Source organism: Elaeis guineensis, chromosome 8, assembly GCF_000442705.2.
Source record: "Elaeis guineensis isolate ETL-2024a chromosome 8, EG11, whole genome shotgun sequence".
Classification (NCBI taxonomy): Eukaryota; Viridiplantae; Streptophyta; class Magnoliopsida; order Arecales; family Arecaceae; genus Elaeis; species Elaeis guineensis.
Window position 1 is genome coordinate 119,516,113 of NC_026000.2, and position 8,385 is coordinate 119,524,497.

Consider the following 8,385-nt stretch of genomic DNA (forward strand, 5'->3'; position numbering starts at 1 on the left):
GCGAGTTTCCTTTGCATTTGCACCACCATCGACACACAAATAGAATGATGTTGCAAGAACAACAAGGAAGACAAATAAAGAGTCTATATAAGAATTTCTAGGCAAGCCATTCAAACTTGACCTCTATTGCTGTAGAAGAGTTACATTGGTGCATTATCAAATCAAAGAGGGAAAGCGATCTCTCTAGCTTTTCTTTTTTAAAAGCAAATATGGATTTAAAAAATTATTTACATATTGGATCCCAATCAATGGAGAGAAATATATAATTATTAAAAGAATTCCTTGTGTTGTTAACCCATACAAGGATAAAGTTGAAGGCTTAAAGACTGGATTAATTAGTCCTTTATATGGGGACCACCCTCTTTTTGGCCTTTCCATTTTATCTCTATATCATCCTCATGCTCCCTTTCTTTTCCTCTACCCTTCCCTTCCAAAGGGCTAATATTTTAGAAGGGAAGGGGGCGGCCACATTTCCGTTAACTCGCCGTCAAGTTTCACGTGCGTCGGCCATCTCTGACGTCCAGCATGGCAAGCGCCGTCAGCACGGCCGTCGCCCAAAGCCGCGAGGAGAGCGGCGGCGGAGGCAGCGCCGCCCGGTCGCACCGCCTGCCCCGGTGGACGCGGCACGAGATCCTGGTGCTGATACAGGGGAAGCGGGTGGTGGAGGGGAGGGGCCGGCGCCGCGCCCAGGGGCAGCGATGGTGGTGGAGCCGAAGTGGGCGGCGGTGGCGTCGTACTGCCGGCGTCATGGGATGGATCGCGGGGCGTTGCAGTGCCGGAAGCGGTGGAGCAACCTGGCGTGCGACTTCAGGAAGATACGGGCATGGGAGAAGGGCCGGGGGCGGCGGAGGGGGAGTCCTTCTGGGCGATGAGGAATGACCGCCGGCGGGAGCGGGGGCTGCCGGGGTTCTTCGACCGGGCGGTGTACGAGATCCTCGACGGGGCGGTGGAGGTGGAGGTGGAGGCGGAAGGAGAGGAGGGGCGGCGGCAGTGGAGGAGGATGAGGGGAAGAAGGCATCGGCGTTGGCGGAGGAGGAGAACGGGGAGGAGGAGGAGGAGGCCATCTTCGACAGTGGCCGGACGGCAGCAGATGATGGACTGTTCTCCGATTTCGAGCAGGAGGAGGCGGAGGAGGATGAGAGACCACAGGCGATGGTGGTGGTGCCAATATCAGGTAATCTGGGTTGGATTAGACTAAAAGGTTGAGCTTGAAGTGCCCAAGAAAATGGAAGCTATGAATTGAAATGGCTATTTGGCTTATGGATGAAAGTTTGAATTTTTGTTTCTTAATTTGTGGAGTATTTTGGTTTTCTTCTTGATTCCAAATTGAATGCTTTGGTTTTGGATGCAGAGAGGATGTATGAACCATTTTCTCAGGAGTCTTCCGATCCAGGTACTCTCTTGTCCTCAATTGAGTCATTAGATTAGAAATATCTGTTTATTGAAAACATCATGCAATGATGGGTTATTTCTTTGGTGTTTGTGACTGTAAGTAATAATAGGAAAATGTTCTCTTCTTTGTTTCATACTCAGAAGTTTCATCTTGCTTGCTGCTTAATCTGTTTATCTATTCTACTGTATGAAACTCCTGTGTTTGTGAAGCTCTTCATCTCTTTGTTCTGAAACTCTTCATCATATTTCTCTTGCATTGTCAAATCATACGTGTGACAATCAAGTCTCCTCCTAAATGCTTGATGATGGTTTATGAATCCAAATTCACAGCCAAGGGCAATATATCATGACTACCAAGTTTAATAATCATTTCATATGTTGACATGTTTCACGTCATCTTTCTACTGCCAGTTTGGGGCTGACAGTGGTGGTGTTAAGTGTGATTTGTGAAGGACCTAAGAAAATTTGGGTGGAGCTCATGTAGGTTGCTTCATCTCTGATTTAAATCATTTTTTAACTGTTCTTCAGTGGATAACAAGTCATTGGATTGTTGTCTGGTGAGATTTAGCTAACAACTCGATGTTAAAATCATAGTTTTTCCTTAATTTCTGTACATTTATAAGGTGGACCTTCACAGTTTAAAACTCTATTTTTAAGGATGACCATGAAATACTTGGGGATTTGGTTCAGAACTTCCAAAAATCCTTAGAGGATCAAGGTTATGTTCAACTTATGTATGATGGAAGATGGAAAATTATTCTTGTTTCTAACAAGATGGTTCTAGAACAGATAAGAACAAATGAATTGTTACATTATAGACATCCAACCAATTCTATATTCCTATAATTATATATGTCTAAGTGATGCTCATTCATTTTACTTGGGGATTTATAAGTTGGTCTCTATTATATGTGTTTCTTGAGTGATAATATATCCCTTGTATCATTGTGCTCCATCCTACTGTTCTTTTTTTGCCCAGTTAAAGATTCTTCAGAATTGAGATAATTATTTCCATGTTTGAGGATTGATTCCCGTGTAGTATTATTCTTGTTAAATAGACGAAAATTTACCTAAGTGAACAATTCAATAATCAAACAGTAACCAATGCATGGTTTTCACGATGTGATATAATTGGATTCTCAATCTTTACGTCAGTCCTACAGATGAGTACAGAAATCCTTTAGCTGCTTTGAGTTGTAAATGTTTGGAGAATGATGACAGGGCACCACCGATCATTTGAAAGAGATGGTAGGAGAAATTGCCCATGTCAAACGCTTGGAGAACACCTCAAATGTTTGAAACTAGAACTTCTCTAACGCTTGACTATTGCCTAGTTTGCTATAATTGGAGATTTTGATAAGATCAAAACAGCATTTTGAAATTATAATGGAGTCAGAGAAGTGTGTCCTAACATGCTTGGCCTTAATACTAAATAAAATTATGAGAAGTTTTATTCTTGTAAACACCAGAAAATAAAAGTTGTGGCCTGCTACTGGTACCTAATAACACCAGAAGGACATAACCTAGCAAAAATGCTAAAATTAACTATATTTATTTTCTTTTTAATAGTAAAAAGATGGAGAACCATCAACTCATTAAGAAAATGAATTCTAGTAGAACCCAAAAACACTGACCTGTAAGATGGTAAGTGAAAACACCAAAAAGAGGTCAGTGTTTTAACTGACCTAGTTGACAAAAATATGGAGGTGTCTAGGTAGTTAGTTTGAAATTTGTACAATTACTTTGATGATCAAGATAATGGAACAGGGCCATGCTAATTTTGAGTTTGTGGGAACTTGAAATCGAAATGGGATAAGGAGAGTATGATTAATATTTACCTTGCCGATGGAAGAAAATCTGTGTTATTTTATTCTCCATATACAGAGCAGCTGCCTCATTGTATTAATTAAAGAGATGGAAGTTTATAGATCTGGTTGGGGATACATTCAATATTGTAAAGCGAGATGGAAAAGGGAACAAAATCTAATACATCTGAGAACTTTTTCAGAAATCAAGAAAGACTTATCAAATTTATACACTGATAATCTTTACAGATAGAATAGACTAGCAAGATTTGGGAAGTTAATTCATAACAGAGATATTGGATTCTACTGATGCAATACTCTGTTCTCTTATGCATATTGGGCAGGTAGCCTCAAGATCTGTGATTGCTAATTTATGTTATTTGGTCAAATTTTGATCTACTAAGGGGCTGATTGGTGTTGAGAAGCCGACAAAGTTTATGATTAATCTTTGATGAATTTAGATATCTTTTTTATGTAGCATATTGGTTAATATTGTCTTATTTATTGTTTATTTTAGATTTATATGTTACATATTAAATAGATTTCAGGGTTAGGATGTTGGATTATCAAAATTTTCTAAATCCTCATATTCTCGAGGCATTGCTCTGTCTCTAATGTCCTTTGGAAGTTGTGGTACACAGGACGGTGCTAGAGAACTGAAGAGCTAACATCTAGGTCCTTTGTCCTTTCTTTCTCTCCTCTTTTCGCCTTTTTCTCAGTATCTTGAATTTCCAGTATGAGAAGGAGCTCTCAAAACCCATATAGGAATCTCAATGTCCCACAATCATAAGAGTCGTGCACTCAATAAGAGAGGGGAGATGCATGCTGGGAGTAGGAGTATTAACTGACTCCTACTCTTCCTCTTTTTCATGCGCACTTGAGAAGAGAGAAGGCGGAAACACTTCTTCACGCCCTCTCTCTTTCTCCTTGTGTGTATTGGATAGGAAGAGGGGGCTCCCCACCAAGCCAAAGTGTGTGACCCTCGTCCTTATTTGATTTTAAACTTCTCATGGGATTTGCATTACCTCCGGTGATTAGCTTAATTAGCTTAGGAAACTTTATTTTTTGAAATAAGGCAAGCGAAATATTTTGATAGACAGAGAAATAAGTTGAAATCAAATTAAAGCTGTGAGGAAATAAGGATGGACTAAGTCTAATGTGTTACTAGGTTAACTCAGCTTATGTTCCTTCTCATCAAAACCAAACCTATATGTCTTAGTCATGCAGTAGTAATGTTATCTAATACAGGGATGTGGTGCCTAATGCCCCCTATGCATTACTGGATATCTGGGGAACTAAGATTAAACCAACGGTCTCCTTATTTATGCACAACCATTTATAGCAATTCCATCCTCCATCAATCCTATGTCCTCACATGGCCATTTTTCAAAATTAAATACATTGTTCAACCTTGAATTGGTATGATGGCATGGTCCATTAGAATCTTGGATCATATCAGAGACAAATTTAATAGAATCATTTATGTGAAGTTGTTTAGAAAATTAACAATTATTAAATATAATTGTTTTGTAAATCAATTCACATAGTTGAGTTTCGTATCTCGTGTCTGAACATGTCTTTGCCACAATATGGACATGTGCCATATAATAGTTCCTATGTTGGATAGTCTAACCCCTACTTGCCAACATTACCTAGACACAGCATGGGTGCCAAGTGTCAAAAGTATCCTCAAGTGTCCAACATGATGGCCTCTGAGAATCTAGTCATGGGAACATGGCTACATATATACTCATATTTCTCTTTTAATGCTTATCCAAAAAAAGAGAAGCTTAAATTTTTTATACTATTTAACAAAAGAAATTAACAATGTAGACATGAGTTTGCAAGTTTTTTAATTTATTTGCTAGACTCGATGTTTTGAGATACTTAACTTGATATCTATTAATTTGTATTTAAAATATAATGATATTTTAGTTAAAGTATCTATATAATCTTGATAAGTCTATATTAGACATATAAGGACACTTTACTTGAAGCAAGATTAGTTGGACTGATATCGAGACTCGTATCGGATGTGACTGGTTCGGTATAGTATGTGTCCGTATCGTACTATGTAGGAGCATACCAAAATAAGCAGAGAAGGGGGTGAGGGAGAAAGAGAGGGAAGAAAAGAGAGAGGGAGGGAAAGGGAGGGGAGTGAGGAAGGAGGAGAGGGAGATTTGAGAAGGGGAAGCATCGAGAGGGAAAGAGAGAATGAGGGCGATTACGGGGAGCTTTGAGCCATTGGCAGGGAGGAAGGGAGGGGGAGAGAGAGAGAGAGAGAGGTTGGAAAAGGAAGCTTCCTGAGGGTTTGCGGTGGTGGGAGAGCTAGAAGGGAGATGCAAACTAGCTCGTTTCAACCCATACTTGATGAGAGGCTTATATCATGATTCAATGCCCCAAACCATGCTAGTAACTAACTGATTCGGTTCGATGTGCCTCGAACTGTCTAGTTCGGCATGGTCTCCCACAGCCTGGCTAGAAGTGTCCAAAAAAGTATATTTAGGAAAACTTAGAATTTGCTTGTTCAGAAGGGCAAATTAATAGTCCCCTACATGGTGCTCAAGAAAAAGTGTCAAGTGTGAAACACTTTCTGCTGATGTTATCAAGACATGAAGCTTTCCAGATGTGTTGTGTCGTGTTGTGTCATCCTACCATGTTTAGTATCTGAAAGTGTTGACAGCTTTAGATAGCCCAAAAATGAAGTGTATTAATCACACTTGAATCCAGTAAACCAATTAGCACTGTATCAAGCATACTTAGTGTAACATAATTGATATATGGGTTTGGCCCATATTTGGTGGAGTTAGAATATAGATGTTGTGCCCTTCAGGTTTAGAGATCACTTACAAGTTGTGCTTAGGAATCCCATCTCAAATCTTGACAGTGGTTTCCCAGGATGGCTTCTCTCTACTTCAATGTGAAACACACCATTTAAATGCAGAGTCACACCCTGGTGGTTGAGAAACATCACGTAGTAACCGTATGTGATGACATCTACATAAGTGCATTACCAATCCACCTGCAGCTGTGAACAATTTCCATGTGCATAACAACATCTAATCCTCTCCATGGTGCACTAATCATTTGGATGCTCCATAGTGAATTAGCACCTGCGGACTCTTTTTTTGACTCTTAGGTCTGAGTGATGCATACCCAGTAGTGTTCATGACTATATATGAAAAAATAATCCACAATTTTGTTAAATTGATGTTACAACAATTACATACAAATATCTTTGAGAGCATACATGGTTCCAACATATGACTGGCTGGAGACTTATTTAATAAACACAAGGAGTTATAAATGTGTTTATTATATTTGTGGACTATTGCAGTCAGTTCCACGAATCATCAATGATCACTACTTTCTCGTATGCCCCCCTTTTCTCCCCCACTGAGTTACATGGATTTGAATGATTACTTGCTTTGTCTCCTTCCTTGCATCATCCATAAAAACACAGCTACTAATACAACAAAGTTTATTTAAATGATTTTTACAGAAAGGCTGATGCACTTTTTCTGTCAGGTAGATAAGTTATGGTCTAATTGTTTGCAATCCACTTTCCTTCACTGTTTACTATGTAAGTTTGTGAATGTCTGGGGGTCAAAGCACTGCACTTGATGCATGATTTGCTGATTGAATACTTTGACATTGATGTTCGTATTATGAACATTGTTGTCTATAGTCCCAATGAGTTTCAGTAAATGCAATGGCCCTCATGTCACCCGTAACTTTAATGACTTATTTATAAATGACTTCCCCTGCCCCTTATATGCAATTTATGGATACAGAATCAGAAGTTTAATAAGCATACATCATGAAGATGTGTAATGATTCTTTATGTATTGATGAAAAGTCATTCCTATCCTATAATCATGTTCTAGCTGTCCTGGGAAAGTTTATCGGTGAATTTATGCAAAATTATTTACAGAATTTTTTATGCCCTTCTCTTAATGCAATCTGGTATTCCTTTTTATTTTTCATTTGATTTAAAAATTATTTTTTATTTTTTTTTACTCTGTACTCTAACTTTAACCATTGTTGCTGAGCATAACCTACATAATGAGTTTGTAATTAACTGTATTTGAACTTCAAGTGCCCCTATACAAGCTGTAAGGACATGCTGATGATAATATTGAGTTGCCCATTTCAGAGCACTGTCCGTTTGTTACCTCTTGTGGGTGCATGACTTGTTTTACTTCTGCAGAAATGGTGAATGATAAGCAGCCAAATGATGGCAAAGAGATGGGTTCATCACCAAGAGGACAGAAACGGAAGCGGACATCAAAGGAAGGAGCAGGAGACACCAATAAACTGATTGAAGTGTTGGAGAGAAACAGCAAGATACTGACAGCCCAACTCGAAGCTCAAAACATCAACTGTCAATTGGATAGAGACCAAAGGAAGGATCAAGCCAATAGTCTGCTTGGTGTTCTTAACAAACTTGCTGATGCTCTTGGAAGAATTGCAGATAAACTATAGACAGACCCAAGAATGAGGATGCAAGCAGGTGACTAGAAGATAATGCATGGATAGATGAAGCCATAACTTTTATAAATTTTTGAAGGGTTTGATAGCAATGATTTTTTCAATCTTATAATCACAAAGTAACTAAGCAGATAGCAGTTTATAGCAAGAAAATAGAGTTGGACAGCAACACCCATTTTTCTCAATTGATTTTAGATTGCATAGTCTCGGTAGTGCTAGGGATTGGTGGTGAATAAGTTTAGCTTACATTGGATAATATGTAAGCTGGGATTTGTAGAGAGATTGGAAACAGTTTTCATTTGTTAATAAAGGATTTTTTTGTTTTAATATTCTGCAGTAAGTTGATTAGCTTGTATTTTCTTCTTTTTAAAAAAAATTGTGGTTTATTTTGCACAAGATTTCTTTTCTTTTCTTTTTTTTTTTTTTGTTAGGGTGCAAGTTTCTTTCAAGAGAACAATGTCTTTTGTTTTTGGGGCTCTATTCTTAGGGGCTAATTTCTGCTTCGTCGAGAGTGTACCCTCTTGCAGCTAGGCCTCTTTTGGTCTTTCCACGGCTCTTTTTTTCAAGCTTTTAAGCTTGGGCTACATGGACTTGCAGTGATCACCCAAAAGTGCTAAACTCTACTAAAATCTTACAAGTTCGTCAACATATTCAAATAATGTAAAAGTCATCTTTGTCTTCTATTGGATTTCATTTT

The 8,385-nt window shown here is 38.7% G+C and overlaps 1 pseudogene; it reads left to right on the plus strand.

Annotated features, from left to right (window-relative positions):
- The first annotated feature begins 416 nt into the window (after positions 1–416).
- On the plus strand, positions 417–8,015 carry LOC140851117 (trihelix transcription factor ASR3-like; annotated as a pseudogene).
- The last annotated feature ends 370 nt before the right edge of the window (positions 8,016–8,385 follow it).